This window comes from Lutra lutra, chromosome 13 (assembly GCF_902655055.1).
Source record: "Lutra lutra chromosome 13, mLutLut1.2, whole genome shotgun sequence".
In the NCBI taxonomy this organism is placed as follows: domain Eukaryota; kingdom Metazoa; phylum Chordata; class Mammalia; order Carnivora; family Mustelidae; genus Lutra; species Lutra lutra.
In genome coordinates, this window is record NC_062290.1 from 77536171 (window position 1) to 77561686 (window position 25516).

A 25516-nucleotide genomic window follows, 5' to 3' on the forward strand; every position below is an offset into this window, starting at 1 on the left:
AATGCTCCAAAATTTAAGAGACTATTTGCATAACTGTTATTCCTATCAAAGGCACACTCATTTATTTAAATAAGAGTTTGAATTTGTTAATTTGTTTTTCCAATGGATTTTTACTGAGTACCCATTATGTATTGAGAACCACACTAGGTAGTTGGCATAAATTATTGACCTAAAGATACAAAAATATAAAGATACCAAAATGCTTTCATGAAGCTCACATTCTTGCAGAGGGGCACAGACAACAAATAAAGTATGTGTATATATATATACTTACATATATATGTGTTATGTATATATGTGTTAAATACATGTACATAATTTGTATGTATATATGTGTATACATATATATCTGCACATATATGTGTATGCATATATATATCTGCGCAGATATATATACATATATATATGTATATATATCTGCACAGCCACACAAACCACATAGTGTACTTACTGTAAGTTTGATAGGAAAATGTTGAACAAAATTAGATTTCCTAAGAAAAGAGTATTTGAGCTGAGACGTGAGCAAGTTGAATTTCTTGAATATGGGAAGATACGGTCCCAAAGCCCCTTTGAATAGCTGTGTTGAACTCACTGAATTATTTGTGTCTTTCATTTTTCCAACTGTCTCATAAGAACACTTCTCCATTCCTTTAAGACAAGCGAACTGAATGCTCCAAGTACACTGGAGAAACTATGTAATAAGTGCAATCAGTATGGCTTAAGTAGGAGGAGTTTTAAGGACAATATACAGGACCAGCAGCTGCAAGATCTCTGTGTTCTGGTCTCTCTGTGAATGTAACTCACTCAGAAACCTGGGGTGAACCTGAACTTCTCTCCATAACCTTTTTTTTCCCCTCCCAAACTGGGAAAATACATAGTCTACCTAACTCAGAGGTATTTATGAGGATCATTTGGGTATAGCATAACTGCATTCAGAAACATGTACAAGTCCCATGTGGAAGCAAGTGTTCTAAGATAAGTTATGCATTTTCTCAGTAGACTATAAGCATAAATAATGTTTTACTTGCCCAATAAGATCCCAGGTATTGCAACCAGGTTGCATCTTGTCAGTGTCTTGTAAGTTACTTGTTACACATGTAGCAGTCTCTCTATTAAAGAACTTTCCAATGTGTATCCATAGGTATTAAAGCTGCCACCAGAATGAAAGCACAGTGCCTGTGTTCACCACACACAGATGAAACACTCCCATGATTCATGTTGGTTTCATCTGTTCTTATTTTTATTAGTTTATGTCCTGTGCACTGTTTGAAGTAGCATACTTTTACAAATATTTTATGATGAAAAAGCCAAAATGCAGACATCTTTGAGTATGTATTTTAGGAGTGTGGACAAAAACAAAAAAACTAGGATTTAGAATTAATGCTGTCTACATCTCTAGTTCTCCTGTGAAACTTTACATAGGTGCTCAGCAATATTTTTACACGTGTCCATAAGTGTACTTCTCCACAGCTGCTTAGAAGCCAGCCTTTCCTAAAAGACTCATCCAAGCTCACTTTTAGGACTATGAAGGAAATTATGGACACGTGCAAAAAGGAACTGTCTTTAGGTGTGTGTGGTGCATTGAATGATGGTTAGCCCCAAATCTCTATGCCCTTATCCCAAGACTCCAAGAACGTGATGTAGTAACAGGGATTTTATAGATGTGATGGTATTCAGTTGAAGATGAAGAACTGATCTTGTCTAAATGTAATCACAATGAACCTGAGAGAGAGGGGGTAGGAGACACAAGCAAGAGGAGAAGGTGATGGCGATGATGACGAGAGACATTTGGAGATGCTAAACTACTGGTTTTGAAGCTGGAGAAAGGAACGCCACTGTAACAGTTGGAATGACCAAATAAATGGATTCTCTCCCAAGAGCTTCCCGAGGGATTGTAACCATACTGATATCTCGGCTTTGGTCCAGTGAAACTGTTTCAGACTTCTGACCCCAAGAATTGTAAAAGAGTTCATGTGTGTTGTTTTAAGCCCCTGAGTTTGTGGTAGTTTGTAACAGCATCAATGAGAAGCCAATACAGTGTGAACCTCGAATCATGGGCAACATCTTCATGGGACATGTAATTTATGAAGACAATGGTGGGCTAAACTCTGCTCAGCAAAATTGAGACTCACTGGAGCCAGGATCTTTAACGTGTCTGCTATACCTTCAGCATATCAGAAGGCAGGAAATATCTGTTCTGGAAGCAAGTGAAACCAGGTTAATATCCCGACTCTACCCAAAATGGTACAATCTTCAGTACATTGCTTAACTTCTCTGGGCCTCAATGCTCTTATCTGTAAAAGGGAGCTAATAATAATATCTCTGCTTACAAGGTTTAGGTCAAGACAAGATGGAATAATGTATGCTCAGGAGGTAGCCTAGTTTTTGGCATACATTATGTACCAGAAACCTATTAACTGTTTATTTTATATAAATATATGTAATATACATATGTACATATACATGCAGTTATGTACATATATAAACATGTATGCATATTAGTGTATAATAGGTAAATAAGCTTTAAATAGGTAGGTAAATAGATAAAAATCACTCTAAATGACCTTTATTTTATATCAGGCCTGGTCAGTAGAAATATGTGTATTACACGTATCATTCTAACTTTTCTAGTAGACACATTGAAAGAAAGCAAAAAGAAATAGTTTTAATAATATGTATTATTTACCCAATATATCTAAAATAGTATTATTTCAACATGTTTTTCACATAAAACTATAAATTAAGTATTTTGGATTCTTTTAAAAATTCTTTGAAATCTAGTGTGTATTTGTCCTTATATCAGCCAACCCATCTGGTGTCCCTGGGGCTGTTCAGGTATTAGCTCCGGAAGTCGCTCATAGTAGAAAACCCTTTAGTCCTGGGCAAACTGACACAATAGATCAGTTCACCCACATAGCACATCTTAATTTGAACATTAACTTACCATAAGAAATAGCTGATCTCTATTTATCCAATTCAAAAGTTGGAAAAGGAGATTCACATATTAAAATTCTTCCAAGTGTACTTGAAAAGATTTTCAGTAATGGAGTATCCATTTTCAACTTTAAACAAATTAAAATTAATTTAAAAAATTTAAGTGTAGTTCCTGAGTCTAGTAGTCCTAGATTCTTTGGCTGGATGAATAACTAAATTGACATAAGACAGATTAATAGGAGAAAAACAAATATCTCAAATGTATGGGAGCTCATAGAAATATGAGACTCGAGTAAGTGACTGAAGCAGGCAGCTTTTATACCTTTTAAACAAAGAAATAATTATTCGTGAGGATTCAACAATGGTGTTTGGGTTCAGCCTATCAAACTAATGAGAAAATAACAAAGTTTGTTTATATAGACTTGTGGGCCCTAAACTGCCTGTTTCTGGCAATAGGGATGCCTTCCACCCTCCAGGTACAGGGAGTGAACCCTTCACATGGGGAGTTTATTTCCTGCTTTTAGGGGGATAAAGGAGAGTCAGAGAGTCCTTCTTGCACCAGCTGTTTAAGTAAGTTTAATACAAAATAATCAATGTGTCAAAGTGGTATATTTGGCGACGACCTGCCCTGAAGCCCATCAGTAGCTATGTTTCAAATGTACAAGTTGCGGCTACTACATTGGGCAATGCTGTTTGTTTGTCATAAAATTATACACCAGATAGTCTCTGCCTTCTGGAGGCTTCTTCTCCCAGTTTATTCAAATGCCATCCCAGCACTGAGCTAGGAGATTTGTTATTGTAGTGTGTATATTACTCTGTATTACCTTATTATAGAGCTCCCTGCAGCAGTGTGACCACTGCTTTCAAGATGTAATATTCTGCACTGCAACTTTGTAAAGGGTTGGCTTGAGAAACATTCATTTGAAAAGAGATCTTTGGAAGGAATGCGGTGACAAAGGCAGAGAGCTGGAAAGCAGCAGTGAAGGAAGACAGTGGGAAGGAAGTATGAAGTAAATAAGACATGGGGTCATCCAGCCACTCTATCATAGAAGTACAAGGATGAAGCCAAGAGCCATGAGACCCAAAGGCCATCTTAAAGACCAAAAGTTAAGTCTTTCTTTTTTTTTTTTTTTCCTGGCCTGACTGACAGGCTGAGCCTTGAAAGTCCCCCACTTAGTCTGAATGCTACATTAATCATAATAACAATAATAAATTAGCACATAGCGGAGAGTGAAACAAATTCTGAAGGATAAGAATTAAGAGATCCAGCTAAGCCAAAAGCATAGGTCTTCAAGTTAATGCATTCATGGTTTAAAAAGGTAACAGACAAGATGGAAATTGAACTGTCTATAGGGACAGGAAGTTTCTACTGATGGTCACAGAAAACCATAGGAATTTTAGGGGCTACAAATAAAGCCAGGCCCTGCAAGTTCCTTGCCCTGCAGGATCCAGGCAATAAGGGACAAAAATCTTCCTATAAGCCCAGTAAAGTTGCAAGAAAGCATGTCTTCTGCCCATGCTCATGAAGAAAAACAAACAAAAAATCCCATCTACAGTGAGAAATTAAAAATATAGCATGTGCCACACATGCATGTTGGGTCAGAATTTGCTAATCACATGGAGGAAGGTCACAAGTGAGGAAAGTAATGCAAAAAACACTCTAAGACCATTGAGAACTCCACTGTTTTGGCAGAAACAAATGAAAGAAACCACACTGTGGAGACACTTCCAAAATCCAAGAGATCTGTCCTCTCATTGACAGAAGGGATAGAGTGTGGGGGGAAGGACCACCACTGAAAATGGATACATAATCCAAAAATACAAATTACTTGAGGAAATGATCTACCCACATGGGAGATCAATGGAAACAACAAAGCAGAAAATTAATATCCCCAAGAAACTGAAATTACAGAATATAAGAAAGAGGATATCAAATAAAGACATTTTAAATGATTAAAGCAACATAGAAGTAAACGAATTAAAGTAGAAGAACAAGAAATTACCAAAAAGAAAAAAAAGAATAATTAGAATTAGGAAAAAACACATATAAAGGAGAAAATGCATATAATCTTAATTTAAAAAACAAATCAGGCTAAATAGACTTGTTATAGCTGAAGAGAGAAGTAAAGAATTGGAAGATAAAGTGACATTGCCTAGATTACAAAACAGAGATATAAATATAATTTTTTTTTAAAGAGGTTAAGAGTCATGGCACAGAAAATTGAAAGTTTCAATATTTTATGCTGGGAATTTATTAACTGCTGTAGCAATATGTGGTACATAGAAGGTACTCTAAAAACATTGGTTGAAGGAAGAAAAGAAAGAGAGAGAGAGATAATTAATAGAAATCCCAGAAGGAGAAAACAGATAATGATAAAGAAGTGAAAATCAAAGAGATAATAGCTGTCATTTTTCAGAGTAGAGAGAGATAGGACACATGAGTTTAAAGATACAGAGCAAGTAACAAAAAGATAACCAAAGTTTTCCTCATGACTTCAGGAGACTAATATCAATTAAGTTATTAGTTAAGAAAGCGTAATGGAGACTAGGATATTTAGATCTGGACTGCAGCGACAACATGAATTATTGAATCTTATGTGATATGGTTAAAGCAGTGATTAGGGGGAAATTTATAGCCTTCATCAAGAAAAGAAGATTAAAAATAAATGACAGAAGGGACTCCTGCCACTTATGACAACATGGAAGAAACTGAAGAACATTATGCAAAGTGAAATGAGCTAGATGCAAAGAGACAAGTCCTGCATGATCTCACTCATTTTTTGGAATCTAAAATGGTCAAACTCAGGAGAGCACAGAATAGAGTGTGGTTGCCAGGAGCTGGGAAGTGGGGGAAATGGGGAAATTTTAGTCAAAAGCTATAAGCTTTCAGTTACAAGATGGATAAGTTTGGGGGGGGGGGTCTAATGTATGCTCTGATAACTATCATTAACAATCCTGTATTGTATACTTGAAATTTGCTAAGGTGGTGGTCCTTAAGAGTTCTCATGTGGTAGAGGAAGAACATGGTACCTAGGTGTAGTGATGGATATGTTCATTAGTTTGATTGTGTTGATTGCTTCACAATGTATATCAAAACATCAAGTCGTACACTTTACATACAATTCTTATTTGTCAATAATGCATCAGTAAAACTGAAAAAAAATGATGTGCATTGACTTTAAAATAGAAGAAGAAAAACAAATATAAAAAGAAGAGCAGAGTATGAGAAAAATGAAAACACAGAAACAACTGTGAGCTTGATCTTAAAAGGATTAACCACTAAAAAGGATGAATTTCTACCTTTTTGTCCTATCACATAGAAAAATAAGTTGAAATAGATCATAGTCCTAAATGTCACAGCTAAAACTGTAAAACTTCTGGAGAAATACCAAGGGGAAATCTTCATGATCTCAGAGTTTTTAGATGTGACATCGAAAACAAAGTCTGGGGTGCCTAGATAGCTCAGTTGGTAGAGCATGTGACTCTTGATCTTGGGATTATGGGTTGGAGCCCTACATTGGGTGTCGAGATTACTTAAAATCTTGAAGGATGCATAGATGGCTCATTCAGTTAAGCATCTGTCTTCAGCTCAGGTCATGATCCCAGAGTCCTGGCATAGAGTCCCACATTGGGCTCCCTGCTCAGTGGGGAGTCTGCTTCTCCCTGCCTGCAGCTTCCCCTGCTTATACTCTCTTTCTCTGACAAATAAATAAAACCTTAAAAAAATGAGAAAAAAATAAAATCTTCAAAAAAAATACCAACAAAAAAAGACACAAAAACATGGTCCATAAAAGAAAATAAAGTAACAAATTAGACCTTATCAAAATTAAAATACTTTTACTGCAAAAGAAAAAGATTATGAAAATGCAAGTCATGCACTTGGAGAAGACATTAGCAATCCTTTATCTGATAAAGGACTTTTATTTAAAATAGGGGCACCTGGGTGGCTCAGTGGGTTAAGCCTCTGTCTTCAGCTCCGGTCATGATCTCAGGGTCCTGGGATGGAGCCCCACATCGGGCTCCCTGCTCCACTGGACGCCTGCTTCTCCCTCTCCCGCTTCCCCTGCTTGTGTTCCCTCTCTCACTCTCACTCTCTCTCTCTCTCTGTGTCAAATAAATAAATAAAATCTTAATTTAAATATATACACAACTTACATGACTCAATAGGGCAATCCAATTTAAATGGGCAAAATATTTGAATAGACATTTTATCCAACAAGATAAATAAGTAGCAGTAAGCACATGAAAAGATGCTCAAAGTTGTTAGTGACTGGGGAAATGCAAGTGAAAACCCAAGCAGATGCCATTACACTTCTACTATGATGCCTGTAATCAAAGACAGTAATAAGTGTTGACAAGGATGTGGAGAAATGGGAATCTTCATATATTTCTGGGAATGCAAAGTGGTGCAGTCACTTTGGAAAAAACATTAGGGCAATTTCTTAAAAACTTAAACATAAGCTTACCATAGGATCCAGCATTTCTACTCTGAGGGACACACCTGAAAGAAAGAAAACCATCTGTCACACAAGGTTGCATGTGAATGCTCATAACAGCATTATTTTTGTAATTATATATTAGATTCCATAATATTCCACATAATGGAATATTATTCAGCAATAAAAAGGAATGCTCAATTGGTATATGCTACCAAGTGGATAGCCCTTAAACCACGCTGTTTAAAAAAAAAAAAAAAAGTCATGGGGCACCTGGGTGGCTCAGTGGGTTAAAGCCTCTGCCTTTGGCTCAGGTCATGATTCAAAGGTCCTGGGATTGAGCCCTGCATCAGGCTCTCTGTTCAGCGGGGAGTCTGCTTCCTCCTGCCTCTCTGCCTACTTGTGATCTCTGTCTGTCAAATAAATAAATAAATAATATAAATAATATAAATAAATAAATGCCAGACACAAAAGATCACATAATAATTGTTCCATTTACATAAAATGTCCACGAAAGGTAAGCCTACAGGGAAGGACATAGGGACTTTTTTGGAGTGATTGGAATGTTTGAAATCTGTGCACATTAATGTTTGTGCACATCCATAAATTTACTAAATTTATTGATTTGTATACTTAAATTAGGTGAATTTTATGATATATAAATTATATCTCAATAAAGCTATTAAAGTCGGAAAAATGCAAACCATAAGGGGAGAGATGACTAAGTTTGGGTTTACATTATTTATAAATAATGTAAATTATTTGATCATTAAATTTTACATATACTGAAATGCAAAACTACTGTATATAGCTCCGAAGGACATAGAATAATAAGATGGCATTCTTGAGGATTCTCAGCTTCCATGCCCCAGATCTGGAGGAGGCAGAATGGCAGAGTGGAAAAAAAGATTTGGAATTGCTGGTCTCAGTCATGTCATTTAGAAGCTGTAGAAGTCACTGATTGCCCAAGTCTTCTTTCTCCCATCTATAAAATGTCCTAACACCATTTTGTTAGTGAAGATTAAGTGATGCAGTATATGGAATGCATATTTTGAAAAATGTAAAAAAAAAAAACCCTGTCATGTATAAAATACTAAATTGCAGATGATAATAGAGTTAGGTAATGTCTATGTGCCAGGGGTTTATTATATTTTTAGGCATGTTACATTGTGTTAGCTCATTAAAGGCTCAAAAGACACACACACATACAGAAAACCTATGAGATAAGTAATATCTCCATTTTACAATGAGGATAAAGAGTTACTGCTCAAGGTTACTAGGTAACATATGGCATGGATTGGATTTTGTTTAGATTTGCTAGAATCCAAGCATCGAATTACTTTGATGCTTTACCATGGAAGTAAGAAATGTAGGCACAGTCTCCAAGCTTGAGGACTGACTATTCTTATGTGGAAGCTTATCAGGAATGTGCTGGTCATTTGAGGAATCCCAATTTAGGATGGAAATATCCATAGCAGAGCGTGCTTCAAGTGCCTGCTCACCCGGGCATTGCCACGCCATTATCCCACCAGCACACAATACTCATCTAGAGCTCATCTTTGTCTTTCCAAATCCCTCTCTTTTATTTTTTTAGATTTTATTTTTAAGTATTCTCTGCACCCCTTGTGGGGCTTGAACTCCTAACCCTGAGATCAGGGGTCCCATGCTCTACTGACTGAGCCAGCCAAGCACTCCCCAAAACCACTCTTTGTTTTGTTTTGTTTTGTTTTGTTTCAGGAGTACGGGTCTGTGATTCATCAGTCTTTACACAATTCACAGCACTCAGCATAGCACATACCCTCCCCAATATCCATCACCCAGCTGCCCCGTCCCTCCCACACCCCCTTCCCTCCAGCAACCCTCAGTTTGTTTCCTGAGATTATGAGTCTCTTAATGGTTTGTCTCCCTTTCTGGTTTCATCTTCTTTCATTTTTCCTTCCCTTCTCCTATGAGCCTCTGTCTTGTTTCTCAAATTCCTCATACCAGGGAGATCATATGATAATTATATTTCTTTGATTGACTTATTTTGCTTAGCCTAGTCCCCTCTAGTTCCATCCACATCATTGCAAATGGCAAGATTTCATTTTTTTAAAGATTTTATTTATTTATTTGACAGACAGAGATCACAAGTAGGCAGAGAGTCAGGCATAGGGAGAGGAGGAAGCAGGCTCCCTGCTGAGCAGAGAGCCTGATGCGGGGCTCAATCCCAGGGCCCTGATATCACGACCTGAGCTGAAGGCAGAGGCTTTAACCCACTGAGCCACCCAGATGCCCCAAGTTTTCTTTTTTTTTTTTTTTGATGACTGCAGAGTATTCCATTGTATATATATATATATATATATATATATACCACATCTTTATCCATTCATCTGTTGATGGACATCTAGGTTCTTTCCATAGTTTGGCTCTTGTGGACATTGCTGCTGTAAACATTCGGGTGCACGTGCCCCTTCAGTTCACTATGTTTGTATCTTGAGGGTAAATACCCAGTAGTGCAATTGCTGGGTCATAGGGTAGCTCTATTTTCAACTTTTAGAGGAAGCTCCATGCTGTTTTCCAGAGCGGCTGCACCAGCTTGCATTCCTGCCAACAATGTAGGAGGATTTCCCTTTCTCCACATCCTCGCCAGCACCTGTCATTTCCTGACTGCTTAATTTTTGCCATTCTGTCCGGCATGAGGTGGTATCTCACTGTGGTTTTGATTTGTATTTCCTGATGCTGAGTGATGTTGAGCACTTTTTCATGTGTCTGTCCGCCATTTGGATGTCTTCTTTGGAGAAAAATCTGTTCATGTCTCCTGCCCATTTCTTGACTGGATTCTTTATTCTTTGGGTGTTGAGTTAGATAAGTTCTTTATAAATCCAAACCCACTCTTCTAAACTTTCTTCCCCGTCATTTCCCACTGTACTCTCAGGATCCTAAGTCCAGAGATTTGGGTTCATCTCCATAACTAACTAATCGCAAAGACCTTTTGAGTCTTCATCTTAGATATTTCTGGTCCCTTCTCCTTTCCCGTGTCATAAAACTAAACACAATTTTTGTTCCTTCCTACCCAGTTTCACAGCTGCTTTCAAATGGTTCTTGCCACCTTTGGTCTTTCCCTTCCCTTCATCCCAGACTTTGCTACTAGACAGATACCCCCAAAAGTCATAGCTATGTGTCATCTTCCTCCCCGTTTCTGTCCATTGTATTTTAGGTCTGTAGAGATGAAACAGAATGTTAGAGGCCACTTAGTAGATCCCCTTTTTGAAATACAAGATTCCTAATATCTAGAGTTCCACAGTTTTTTTGGACTTAGCTCTCTTTTCACTAAGGTGGAGTTGGCTGATATCCAGGTAGCTGGCTCTAGAGAAGGAGAGGACTGGATATCAGAAGAACACCAAGCTTCTGAAAGGCAGGAAACAGGGACACCTGTCTAGGTGGTTCTGTAGACAGGGAAATCCCTCTTGCCTTGTACCCCCTTCATCTGATAAGTTCTGACCTTTCAGATCTCTGACTAATCTTCCCTTTCTCCTGAATGAGTGCTCTCGTAGCCTAAAGCAGGCTCCTCTGACACACATTTCTCATAGATCAGATTTTCCTTCATAACCCTATTAATTGGTTACCAAACTGATTTCTGTATTGAAGTCCACACTGTGAGTTCCAATGGGGAGACTGGCCATGCCTCACTCAATTTTTGTCACCAGTTTTGTAGTCCTTGAAATACCATATGTGTTAAATAAATACTCATTGGATGGATGGATGGATGGATGGATGGATGGATGGATGGAAGGAAGGAAGGAAAGGACAGATTTATTTGGTTGACAATGTAGTCACATGCCTTGGGAGCTCTCAATTATTACATGCCTCCCACTGCCATCCTAAGAGCTTTACAAACACTGCTTCTAGCCCTTGGAGCCGTCCTAAGGAATCATTTATAGTCCCATTTCACAGAATAGAAAACAGAGACCCCTCGAGGCCAAGTGCCTTGCCCAGGCACTGTGTATGAGGCATACATATCATGGCACACCTATCAGAGTTTACATCAAGAGCACATATGAGCTGTCAAAAGCATTTCATCACTTAATAAAGAAAAGGTTTTCTGATAACCACTAGGATATTTCTGTGATGGGTATGAACAGTGTTTTTATTTTTTTTTTTCCAACTTCATGTTACTCCTTTATTTCCATGTTGAGGGATACTGTGTGTCATCTCTTAAAACTAGAGGGCCTGTAGGTCTTGCTTTGGTTTTCATCCTTGTCCAAGGGCGATTGTTAGTAAGACTCCATTTCACTCTTAGAAGTGTCCCACTGTAGTGATAGGTCATATGGCCACCCTACTTGATGTGCCTCTAGCCAGAATTAAACCTTGGAGGCATAATCAGGTACTCACGAAATACCTTCATGCCATGTTGCCAAGTAAAGCATCTCCTCTCTTCTCCTCCTCTTCCCAGTGCACCCCTCCCTCATCTTTTTTTCCCCTTGCCTCCTCCCATTCTGCCCTGCTTTTGGATTTATAGAAACCTCAGTCCCTGCTCAGACAAGCCAGGTGAACTGTGGGCTTCTCAGACCTTCCCATGCCTGGAGGGAAATGAAAATGGTTTCAGAGGAGTCTCTATCTACATCTTAAAGAATTTGGGTTTGTTTCATTTCAGATTCTACAAAATCCCAAATGCATTTGGCCAAACTCTCTCTCCCTTTATTTTTTTTTAAGTCCCAGGTACATCTTAAAGAAGACTCAATCATTGGATTTGATTCACAAAATGTGATTTTCTGCCAGATAGAGGATCTCTTCCTTTAAATATATACATTAAAAAATTGTTTTTCAAACAGCAGGAGGTTAGAGTTGATAGATTTGGGTTTAAAAAAACACACAAAATTCTGAGAATTCTAAATATGGATACATATTTTTGGGCTTTGCAGGTGGAGGTGCAGCTGTATTTGGTATCTGGGTTTAAATGTGTTTTCTTTTTCTGCCATCCCCCCAACCCTTCCAGCTCTTAACTCCAATTTTAAAAAAATAGGATAATACTACTACCAAACAGTGAAATTGATTGTTATTCTAGATCCATGGTTTGTGAAGATCTACGCTTTAGAAAGTATTTTTTACGGTCTTTGTGTTTCACGGAAGTTTCTGAAACAGAATTTTTTTCAGAATTTGTACTCCCCGGCACTTTTTTCCTGCCTAAACCTTGAAATTGCTCTTTTTTCCTGAATAGTCTTTTACCGACTAGGGATGGAAGGGAGGTATTCATGGGCCTCATACTCAGCTCCTATCTCAAAAGACAGTGGTAACTGATTTTTCTTTTTCATAAAAGGTTTTTATTTTAGAATAGTTTCAGATTTATATAAAAATTTCAAAGAGGATACAGAGAGCTCCTCTGTATCCCTTACCCATTTTCTCCTTTTATGAACATCTTTCATCATTATGATGTATTTGTCACACATAAGGAGCCAATATTGATACATTACTGCTAATGAAATCCTACTCTTCGTTCGCATTTCACCAGTTTTCCTTCACATCCTTTTCCTGTTCCAGAATTCCCAACCAGGCTACCAATCGCTTTGAGTTGGCAAGTTTCTTTCAATGACTCTGCCCTATGACAATTTCTCAGACTCTCCTTGTTTCTGATGACCTTGACAGTTTTGAGGAATACACGTCAGGCATTCTGCAAAATTCCCTCAGTGTGGCTTTGTATGTTTTTCTCACGGTAAACCTGGGGCTTGGGGTTTGGGGGAGGAAGACCTCAGAGATGTCTCAGAAGACCTCCCATTCTCCCCTCATCACATCAAGGGTCCCTGCATGATGGATCTCAAAGCATTGAACTCCAATGACCTGGCTACGTAGGGTTTGTCTGTTTAGAAAAGAATTCTATTTCCGCCAGCTCTTCTGTAGTCTTCAGAGAGGCAACAGGGAAGAGGTTTGTAGTGTCTGATCTCGAGTCAGGAACGATGAATTCTTAATCCCCGGCAGTCACTTCGGGTGTCGTTTCACTTCCCCTGGTCTCATCTGTAATCTACAGGGCGTAGGGGAAACGCTAGAAGGACAAGGGCAACCTTCCGAGGGAGGTTTTTTTTTTAATGTCTTAAATTCCATGTCCTCATATTTTATTTTTATCCCACTTTTTCGGTCAGAGTCCTCGTAGAAAGAAGGGTGAGTAATGTGGGGGAAACTATGATAAAGGAACTATTGACAAAGGTGAGTGTGGGGTATTGGGAAACCTCAACTCTAGGTCAAGGGCAGCAGGGCACCTCTGAAGGAGACAGAGAAGGGTTCTTACAAGGCTCTTGGAACATAAATACCCAGACCGAGTGGGGAAGCTTCCTGAAAGGAGCTGTGGCCATCATCCACATGCAGCCAGCCCGCGACAGACCTGGAGGCAGGGAGCTGGTGGAATGAGTTCTTCTTCTTCCTTTTAAACTTCTGGAAGTGTTTGCCACTGGATGAATCTAACCTGGGCTAGCAGGCAAGCACGCCCAGAGGGATAAGACACTCTGGACACAGAGAATTTTGGAGAAAGGTGTAGAACATGTATCTTGGAAGAACAAAGCCAAGCTATCCAGCACACCTGTATTTTGAATGCTGTGAGTTACAGTCGAATCAGTGCAGCTCCGCGTGTACCAAACCCGACGTTATCTCACATAGCTATTACTCGAGTATGTGCAGAGGCAGAGGGCTCTGAATTCCCAGACAGCCCCTGCCCATGCGTCATAGTTGTGATTTTTGCAGTCTGCTATTTGGTCTTCAGTCCATTCATTGCAGATGAGATGTGATCTCTCTTGCGTGTCAAAATTGGAATTATGTGCAAGTAGTTGCAGTGGACTCTGGAGCACCTCCTCCTCATGAAATTGTCTAAGTTCCTTCCTTCCTGAGTGGCAAATTAGTGCAGATTACTCTAAGGAGTCACCCAGGACTAGGGTGTGTGATTCCGTGGGAACCCAAACTGTTTTCCCAAGGTGCATTGACGTTGCATTGAGACTTAACGTAAAGAGATGGATGGAGGAGGCAGGGACTCGGAGGGAGGGGGTCAAGAAAGCAGACATTCACATTGCCTTTATCAGTGCCACACAGAACAAAATACCTATCATAACGGCTAGGGGGATATCTGAGGTCCTCTGACAAGTGAGTTAGGAACCTCACATTACAGCAGGTAGGAAATCACCCATTTCATAAAAATGACACCATCTTAAATAGAGTTCTAGAGGGAAATGAGTCATTAAAAACAAAAGGCCCTTTGTAATGTTGTTTTACATTTGACAAAACTTCAGTATTTACGTCATTTACAGCATTTGGGGACTGACGTTATTCTGCCCATCTCAAAGATGAGGAAAAAGAGGCTCAAACTCATTACGTACCAGATCCAAAGTCACATCACCGTAGCTCTGGGCCAGATGCATAGTTGACACTCGGCAAATAGGTCTGAAGGAGTGAAGCTTAATTAGCTTGAAGTGCTGAGCTCATCTTGCGGAAAGTGCCGCCCAATACTCTCTACCTCCTGGCACAGCTGCTGGGCCCAGAGAGAAGTCAGCCAGGGTTCTTTTCTCATGTTCTCGCCAAAGAGACTCACACGGACACCTGAATGAAAATAATCTTTGTGTTCTTTCACGACTATCACTCATTTTCTATTACTCAATCAATGTGATGACTACAACAGGCCTTGTAAAGCCAGATCACATTTGCAAATGGACTGGTGTGATGTGATGGATGGCTTTGGAGCCCAAGCAAGAAATAGAGTTGCTGAAAGCTGTAGGTGTCGGCACCAGCCAGGCTTCCGAACATTGCTCTTTCCTTGGATGGTGGTAATTTGGGCTTTTTAACCAATTAGAAAATTTACCAAGTGCCACGTGGGTTTTCAGGGTGTAGCATAGAAGAACCAACTAACTGTTGGACTTGAGCAAGCTTTCCCTTCACTCTTTGCACCTTGTTCTAGCTTCTCTCTGCATCCTGAGGACTAGCACATTCGAAATAGGTCATGAGCCCTCATCTAAGGGATTAGAAAGACTCACCTGGAGGATATTATCTATACTTTTGCTGGGAACTAGGGAACTTGGGAAAAGCCACAGCATGCCTACCTTTGCAAGCTATGCATTGTTGATTTTGTTGAGAACTTTATGAAGCATTTTGAGTATGGAACTAGGTTCTTTAAGTATCATGCCATGGTGAGTATAATGGGAAAAGAGCCTGGGATCAGAGTCAGACAGTCCTAGGTTTGATTCTGAATTTATTTATTTATTTATTTATTTATTTATTTAAGTGTGAGCAGTTTTTTTTTTAACCTTTCTGTGTCATTTTTGAGAAAAGGAACGCTTCTAAACTCACCCTGTAGTGCTACAATTCTCAATATTAGCTTCACATTAGACTCTCCCAGGGGAGTCTTTTTAAAGAAAAATATGGATATGTAAGTCAATTAAATGCCTATTTGTGGAACCTAGGTATATAAAAAGGCAATGCAAATGTGCAGCTAGGATCAAAAAGTGCTTAACCAACCAGAATGGAAGGGTTAGTTGTTTAGGGACCCAGAAAAATGGCAAGATTTACTCTTAACCTCTTGCAGATGGGGAAGTTGAAGCTCAGGAGACTTCTGAGTCTGCCCAGAATCACCCAACTAAGAGCAGAATTCAGGTCTTCTGAAATCCAGGTCAGCATGTTTTCTACAATATGATAACCTTAACCTGAGTTGCTCAAAAGCTACCCAGAGCAGAAGCCAGAGTTGGAGAGACTCAGGATTTACCAATAAATAACAATACTAAATAATAAATGTTCCCAGAGGCAGCTTGGCAGTGAGGTGAGCCTTTACAGTGGCCTGCACTCTGATTCCCAGCAGGTCAGGATTGGCTTGAACCAAGAGTCCCTGACCCCATGTCCACCAAGTTCAGGCAGGCAACAGGCCTAGCACAAAGCAATAGAGAGAAGATGGGAGCCAGGATGAAACACGGGGCCCGTCTTTTACATTCAAATTTTTAGCAGATTTCAAAGCCAGCAAAACAAACTGGTGGGTCTCAGCATCTGTCCCCGCCAACGTATCTGAGGTTTTAGGAGGAGCTTGACAGCATGATCTGATCCAGAGTTCTGCCCTTAGTCTGATATTACTGGATCATCTTTTCTGGATCTAGGGGAACCAGAAGCTGGTGATGCTGAGTTACGGTCCAAGTTCTCCAGATGACCAAGTGAGAACCAGAACGGAATCCTTGCCTCAGGCTCTTCTGGGTGCTGCCTTGAGGCCCGGAGTTACACACACAGGTTCAGACCCTGGTGATACCACTTCCACGCTGGGAGACTGTGGGTGAGTTATTTTCTCTTTACTAAGGCTTTTTTTTTTTTTCCCTACTATGACGATGAGAATAATACAACTAGTTACTTCATGGTGGTGTTCCAGGGATTAAATGCAACAGTGCATGATGTAGCTGGTGGCTGAATACAGAGTGATGCTTGTGATAGCTGCTGCTTTCGTCACATTGTTCTCTTTTTCTGCGTCGCTTCCCATCCCAAGTAACGACCGTTCAGAGTTCTTGATGTGTCCACGGACCGGGTATTTTCAGACTTGCCTTCTCCCTTCCTGTAAACCTCCTCTCTTTGGCGTCAGGCTGCAAATGATCCCTGAGGTCACTCTGTGGCAAGCTCCCTATGTGGTGAATTCTAATCTGAGCTTGGTTTTGGGAACTAAGATATCACAGCCTTAAGGCTGACTGGTGTGTAACTGAGGCCAGGGACCTGGTTTCTGGCCTCTCAAGGACAGGGCAACTCCTTGTAATAATGCATCCATGAGAAAAAAAAGAAGAAAAAAATGGTTCTAAGAGGAACAGGAAATAATGAGAATCAGAAGCTTGAAAATGTTCAGAGCTCCTGGACCCTGGAAGCAACGACATACTTTTCCCATAGCCTGAGCGAGATGAGTTTGGCTTAGAAAACTGGCTCGTCCCCTTCTCGTCTCAGGCTCCAGCATCTCACCCTGGCCTCATTCCTTCTGTCATCTTCCAGTAGACTTGAGGAAGGGCATGTATGCACGGAGTGCTGGGGGAGGACACACTGTCTAAGCCTCTACAGGCAGCCCCCACAATGCTGTGAGTGGGACAGTCTTTGGTGTTTCTGAGCAGGATGAGGCTTCCAGGGGCTGCGGACTCTGACTTGAAAGAAATCTCCGGTATCCCGTTCATCAGCTACAGCCCCCTGGGAAGGGAGGGGTAAGCTCACTCCCCTTGGGCATCCCTGGCCCTGGCTGCTCTGTTACAGATCATAGCTCAGCCTCTTGCCCGCTCCTCGTGCGCTCCTCACCGATAACCACAAGGTGGCGCTGCAGATTAAAGCGAAATACCGCAAGCCTCCTTCCCGCGCCCAGGTGAGCCTCTGGCATTCCTTACCTGGGAATTGAGAGGATGTCTAGCCCAGTCTGCTCATTTTACAGATGGTGACACCGAGGCTCAAAGACAAGGCATAACGTGCCTAGGAAAGTACAGTGTCGAACATAAGTCTCCTAAGCACTAATCAGGCAGGAAGATGCATTCTCTGTTGTTAGGTGCCCAGATCACTGGTCTTCAGTGAGGCAAAATGTGAAATACATCAGTGTGTTTTCCTAAAGACTAATCTCCTCTATTAAAGTGGGCGGGAGAAACTAGAAATGTAAATGCTACGAAGACAGGGTCGTTCCTACTCTGCTTGCCAGAGTAGGGGAAGGGCTTGGCACTTGGGGAAGCCAAGTGGCCTGTGATGTCCAGTGGCAGAGTCTGGTCCCTGGATGGGCCTGGGCACTCACTCTGCAGTCCAGGTTGATCACTCTCTGAGTCAGTCGAGATAAGTCACCTTGCTTTGGGCCCCAGGTCGCTTGTATCTAAAATTCCCTCAAAGCTGAACACGCTGTAGTTCTAGAACATCTAACACCCTCCTCTTATGAAGCTTGGTAGCAACTGAGCCATCTCCCCCACTGCTTCTGTTTGGGTTCCTTTGTACCAAAACATTGGCTGTCCACAGAGGGGTCCCTGATGACTGAGTCTGGAATGTGTATTCTTTGGAAAGATCTGAGGTTGGGCTTGAGGGAAAAAGAGATGCCATCACACTGTTTTAGAAAAATTCTCTCCCATCAGAGGAAAAAAACCCATGATTCTCAGTAAGAATGGCAAAAACACAATCATCAGCCACATGAAGTTTCATGCCGGGTTTGTATTTTTATGCTTGTAGAAGCCAAATGACCTCACTCAGGACCCTGAATTCCTTGGAGTGATGACCAAAAGTAGATCAGACTTTCTGACTCACAATTTAAAAATCCTTGCAGGTAGAAATCCCTACAGTATGAAAACCCCCAGTGTTGGAGAGGGGTACTAAATTCCATCATCCATTTCCAGGGTTGAGTTCAAAATCCTTCCCTCCTGAAACTGTGCTTGAGGCTTGGTCTCTCAAGCCACAAGGGGTTTTTTACTGACTGGGTCTCATGCTGCCTCATTGTCCCCACCCCACCTGCCCATCTCCTAGCTTACAGCCCTCTTCATTCCTTCTCTGGTTCCTCACAGACAAGTTTCCAGGCCCTTCTCCTTCTACTCCAGTACCCAGTGTCCTTGACAGAAGGGGGTGGTGGCCAGAGCTGCCCAGTCCCCCATGTGAGCTCCCCCATGCAATCTCGTAGTGCTGGTTACTGGGCTAGGCAGGGCAGTAAGGAGATGAGGAAGATAAAGCTGGTGTCTCCGAAGATCTCATTCTGCAAAGCCAAGGTATCAAAAGCAAGGTATCCAGTGTCAGTAAACACAGGAAACAGAAAGAAAAGGCAAGAGGTTTATAGTAGTTTTCCATGGATGGAACGGAAAACAGTGCATATAATAGACAGAGATCTTAGCACATCGTTTGTATTGTCAAGCTTCTGGATGTTTTTATTCTGTCCCTAATATTTAATTAAAATGGGTGTCTGCACTTACTGCCAGTGAATGTCAGCGATGTGAATGTTAAAGGCAAATGCAGTCCCAGTGGCCAGGCGAGTCACATCCTTCCTTTGTTTGCCTCCTTTACTTCTGAGATGGTTGAGTACCCAGAGCAGAAATTTTGTTTCACTAATCCCTTTCCTTGGTGCGGAGTGACACAGCTGGGTCTCAGGGAGAGAATGGTATCTCTGCCCAACCCAGGCTCGACGGAGGTGGTGGATTCCTCTTGCGAAGGAACTCACCCTGGCAGCAAAGGCTAGTTTCTCCACCGCTGCCGCAGAGTGCACCTGTGAGGGCACCCAGCAGAGGTTCCCAGTGCTCTAGAGACGCCGTGCCATGCCGCTGGACCGTGGTAGTGAGCTCCGCGTCTGTGTCTGGTAGCTGAGCCCTGCTCTTGGTTCTTCACAACTTCAGTGAAGGGGGGGATAATAGCCCAGCTAATTCAGGGACCCCTCTGCTTTTTTGTAATGACAGTAGAACCCATGGCCTCCCTTACACCCATAGCACGTGCCTCCAGGTACAGGTCAGAGTCACTGTCTCACTTCCGCGTCCTGACGGCCCCACGAGGCAGGTGTGGGGATGTCAGTGTATAGCCAAGGGTGCTGAGGCTCTGAGAGTGGGAGAGCCAGGTCCTAGATCTTGCAGCAAGGACGAGGCAAAGAAACAGAGGCTGACCTCAAACTCGGCCTTTGACCTCGGAGCCCTTGATGATTCTTCATGCCCCACAGCTGCCTCCAAAACACACACCTTCGTGTATACTGGGCCTATTTGCAAAGCCCTCGTTGCATAAATCTGGTTCATTTACTCTGCACAGAGATCGTATGGGATGGCAGGAGTGTCCCTTCTTTACAACCAAGATGCACAGCTTTGATTCTGTGCCCTTCGTGTTTAGGAAAATAGGACAACCCTATGAACTTGAAGATGAAACTCTGTGTGTGCATGTAAGGGTGTGTTATCAGCACAATGTCTCTCCCTTGCAGCTCCCCCCAAGTTCTAGAAAACACAATGGAGCAAAATCAGAGTAAGCCCAATTTCCTCGGCTTCTCTATTCCAGGACAGTGAAAGTTTTCCATTCACAAAAATATTCCCAAAGCCCTGTAAGATCTAAAACATCGAAACAAGATTTACATTATTTTTAATAGAGTTTATATCCCCTGAGTAGAAACTAGAATTCTGTGGTTTGTAAAGATGCTAACTATGGAAATCAGAGTTTGGCTCTCCCCGTTAACTGTTATGTAAGTTTTCTGACAATCTACAACTGACCAAGAGCTTTTGCATGTATCTGTTTGAACCTTCCAGTAATCATACAAGGTAGATACTATCTCCACTTCATAGATGTGGAAACGGAGGCCTAGAGATGATCGTAAAGTCCCCAGCCGCTGACTGACAGGGCTCCGTGACACAGAACTCGGGTTTGCTTGACTCAGAATATCATGTGCAAGTTCTTGGGATTTTCCGTATGGGAAAATTGCATCTTTTCTCCTCTGCCTCTGGAAAACTCTCCTGGCAGCTATGGTGAAGGTCTTAAGGGCTTTTGTTGCAGAAAGATCTTCATTTAAAAAGCAATCAGGTTGTTGGAGATGGGACACAAAATAGGTGAGGAAGGAGGCCTTAGTCATTCCATCAGTTCAGCTTGGAGTCATCTTAATATGTGAAAACACAGATGCCCGCATCTCTGTGACTTTGACATACCAAGTCATTAACGTGCCTCTCTGGGCTTGCTGAAATGGCAGGACCGTGTGTGCCCACTTGCTGCTTTGCCAAGTGGTCAGCGCTACCAGCTTGAGTGACCTTCACTGCACTCGGTGGTTGGCAGGCCTGGGTTTGCCAGGGGACTACTGAGTGCCTGTACTTGGCCTACACCAGACCCGAGCTGGAATAAACAACGTGAAGGAAACTATGAAAATCCTGAAAACAGTCCACCCTATAGTTTGATCGATTTAGAAAACCACTTTGCAGTCCAGTCATTCCAAGAAAGGGAAGTGATCTGCCTAAGATCCCACAGCAGGTCAGTTACAAAGCTGTATCTGATCCCTATGGAAGATCTTTTCCTGTGCATTCTTTTACTAAAGATTTACTAAATCCCATTCCCTATCTGGCACTAAGGACACAAGACATGTCAGTCATGGACCTGCTCTCCACGTCAAGTAGGAAACAGGTAGTAAATAGAATTACAGCACATGCCCCCAAAAGGCTATAATAATATACAACAATATCAGCCAACATCTATTGAGTGGAATTTCTGATACTTCTAATGACCCAAGAAGGTGTATTTGTCCTTGTTTTCAAGATGTGAGAGGAATCAGGAACGTGGAGGTTGCGTGTTTACCCAAGGCTATGTCCAGTAAAGAATGGAACTAAGATGACGACTACAACAGAAACTCTGGGGGATCAGACAGGGGAAAATGCCTATATTATCCTAGGAGACTGGAAGGAGTGGGGACTGAACTGGATTTTCAAGGAAAACTCGGAGTAGCTGAGGAAGGAGGGAAAGGGGAATTAGAGACTGTGATCGGGTGTAATAGTACTGGGTGGTAAACCATAATGAGATAAACACATCGTAAACTTTGGAGCAGGGAGTGAAGAAAATAGTAATGCTGGGGTTGATACTGGAGGTAAAAGGCAATCCTAAAAAATAGTCACTTCCCCCAAGAAAGGCAGAAAAGAGGCAGATGGTGGGGAATGGGGGGAAAAGGGCAAAATAAAAATAAACAAATTTGAACATGGTAGACTCAAACGTAGCCATGTCAGTAGTTACATCAAATGGGAATGGAAAAGTTGAAAACACTCCAAAAAAATAAATAAATAAAAAATCAGAGATCATCCTAGTGTAAACGAAGTAAGATACAACTGTTTACTGACTATAAGCAACGCACTTCAAGTTTAAAGACACATACAGGCTAAAAAATACAGATGTACAAGAAACAAAATTACAAAGAGTAAATGGTTGAAGAGGGTAAATATGTACACTGCAAAGTATAACAAAACTAGAGTGGCTCTGTTAATATCTGTCCAAATAGACATCGGAAGAATGACTATCTCTTGAGATAAAGGGGTATTTTGTAATAATAAAGGTGGTTGAGTTGCTTCATCTAGAAGACTATCCCAGATGTACACATGCATAACAGCAGACTTAACAATGTATGAGCGCCCCTGATAGGAGTGAAGAGGGAAACACGCGTATCCAGGCTGCAGCCTCCAACATTCCTCTGGTAGCAACAGACAGAACATGGAGAGAAAAAATGACTTCGAATGGAGGAGACCCAAACAACACTGTTAATGAACCTATTCCAATGGGCATTTCTAGAACACTCTACCCAGCCACAGCAGAAACACATTCTTTTCAGGTGTGCATAGACCATTCACCAAAATCAACAATTTACTGGACAGTCAAGTACCAATAAATTTAATTGATTGGATTAAAAAAAAAAAGGGTAGCTTTTAGATCTGTTCTCTCCCTTAACATAAATTGATTATCGTCAGTAGATTTATTAAATTAATAGTATTACGGTTCAAGCCTATTATTCTGTTAACTCAAAGTATGACTGTTGGCCAATTTCTTTGTATCCCTTGACCTCAGTTTTTCTGAACATAAATGTCTGGTGTTAACTAGACAGTGTTTCCTTAAATTATTTTCTGCTGTTATTTACAAAACCAGTGCCTATCACAGTGTCTATTATATACAAGGACATTGCAACAATTATTTGGCAAAAAAATGTTAAGCGAATTAATAAGCAATTGTTCTGATTTAAGAGATACTCACCAGTACTCTGCTGCATTTCCTCCCTTACATTTGTGGCCTTAAATGTGTCTTCTTTACAAAATGTAATAGATGAGGGGATTAGAATTTTGTGTCCTTACTTAATTACTTACCCCTACTTAATTTATTGTAAACTATTGTGGATATATGGATCAAGTACAACTTTCAATTATCTGCTTATTAGTGTAACAATCTGATGTCCTTGGGTAAATGACAATAATAGAAGCATTTGTTTACTAGAGCAGTATATAAAAAGATGCTGATTTATATGCTATAGAGAATGTTATTAATGTTAGTGAAATACGAACTAGCAATAATGGAATTCATGTAAAAATTTCACAATATTAATTGATTTTGCCCCAATTCACATATGATATCTTACAAAGCCAATTTTGCTATTGAAAATATGAATTCCATTCAAAGCATCACTAACAAGGTGTTGATTGTTTTAAGCTTAAGTATATATATATATATATATATATATATATATATATATACATATATATATATATGTCATGATTTTGCAACTATTTTTCACTTAATCTCAGAGTGAAGAATGTTTAATTCCATATTCTTCAAAGTGTAATCTCCAAAACCACAGTCACACAGGCTATAAATGCTAGAAGGAAGGAGAAAGGGGAGAATGCCAGTTTCAAAAAAGTCTTGGAAACAATGACCAACCTAAGTTCACAGAACTTCATAGATCTCTCAATATCTTAATGTGTATTATAAATATCAAAATGGTGGGGAGAGGGACCATTGTATAAAGGGCTTCCAAAGCAGTTCCCCATGCTTAGTGTACAAATGACTGCAAATTTAGTGGCTTAAAACTACAAAAAATTATTCTCTCCCAATTCTGATAGGTAGAAGTCATAACACTGTGTATTCCAGGGCCATCCTTTCCTATGGATTATTGGGAAGAATCCACTTTTTACTTAAGTCCAGCTTCCAGCGGCTGTTGGCATTCCTTGGCGTGTGTCTCTGTCCCTCCTACCTTGTCCCTCGTGACCACATTGCCTCTCCTCCTGTCTCTGTCTGTTGAATCTCCTGACTCACTCTTAAAGGTTGTTTGTTCCTGGATTCAGGGCCCACCTAGATAATCCAGGATAAGATCCCCCTCCCCAGATCCTTCGTTCAGTCACAACTTGTGTGATAATCAGTGATGTTCACAGATTCTGGGGATTAGGAGGCAGGTGTACCCTATGCTCAGCCTACTATACTGTAGAAACATTTTGTGGAACTTCCCTTTCGTTCATTCATGTATCACCCAACAATTATCTTTTTGAACCATGTGACTCCTACATGTAAGGCATAGTTCTAAGCACTAAAAATACAGCAACATATAAAACTCGGACAGAATAAATGTAAAAAACAAAACTCTGCCTCTCGTCAATAAAGAGTCCTTTGAAAATACTGAAGAGTCATTAACACACTTGAAAATACATACACTATGAATACATTTATCTTTCCTTTCATTCAGTGATTCAGCTGATTTGGAAAGTATCATTTGGGGGCACCTGGGTGGCTCAGTGGATTAAGCCTCTGCCTTCAGTTTAGCTCATGATCTCAGGGTCCTGGGATCGTGCCCTGCATTGGGCTCTCTGCTCAGTGGGGAGCCTGCTTCCCCCCTCCCGCCTGACTCTCAATCTACTTGTGATCTCTCTGTCAAATAAATAAATAAAGTCTTTAAAATTTTTTTTAAAAAGATAGTATTATTTGAATTCCTCATATTTATCAGGCAGTAAGATACAGAAGTGGGTGAATAAGATAGGACTTCTGGCTCCACGAAACTTAGATCTGCTTGGGAATATAGAAGCATGAAAAGCCAAACCCAGAGTAATAAGAGAATCTACTAGGAATATAAAGCAAGAACAAAAATGTACTTGAAAAATTGAGTTGTCAGGTGGGCAAAATGAAATAGTTGAAATAAAGTTCTCATGAGTGAATGACAGCTTGGATACAGCAAAGAATAAAGTAGTAGACTAGAAAATCAGCTCAAAGAACTTCCTAGAAGTTGTCAGAAATAGATAAAAAAAAGATGAAGGGAAAAAGCAAAATGTCAGTATCCTTGTAAGAAAAGTATCAGAATGGAGGGAAAAAATGGAGAGGAGGTCACATTTGAAGAAATAACACTTGTGAATGTCCTGAAATTAAAAATAAATAAATAAAAGTAGCATTTCAGATAGAGACTTCTCAAACTGTTAAATAATGTGGATTAAAAAAATCAAAACAAGCAAGACACAGAGAAATAAACAACCAAGCATAGGGCATAAATTAAAGGCCAGAAAGAACTTGGTCTAATCTGAAGGGGAAAAAAACAAAAACAAACAAACAAAGATGATTTACAAAGGAGTAGAATGGCAGGTCAAAATCCCCATTCTGTTTGCAGCACTGGATTCAAGAGGAGAGTGGAGAAACCCTTCCAAAGTGTTTTTTAAAAGCACTTGTGTATCAAGTTCCAATGCAAACATGAAATAAGCTAAGGCATATGAAGTCTCAGAAGT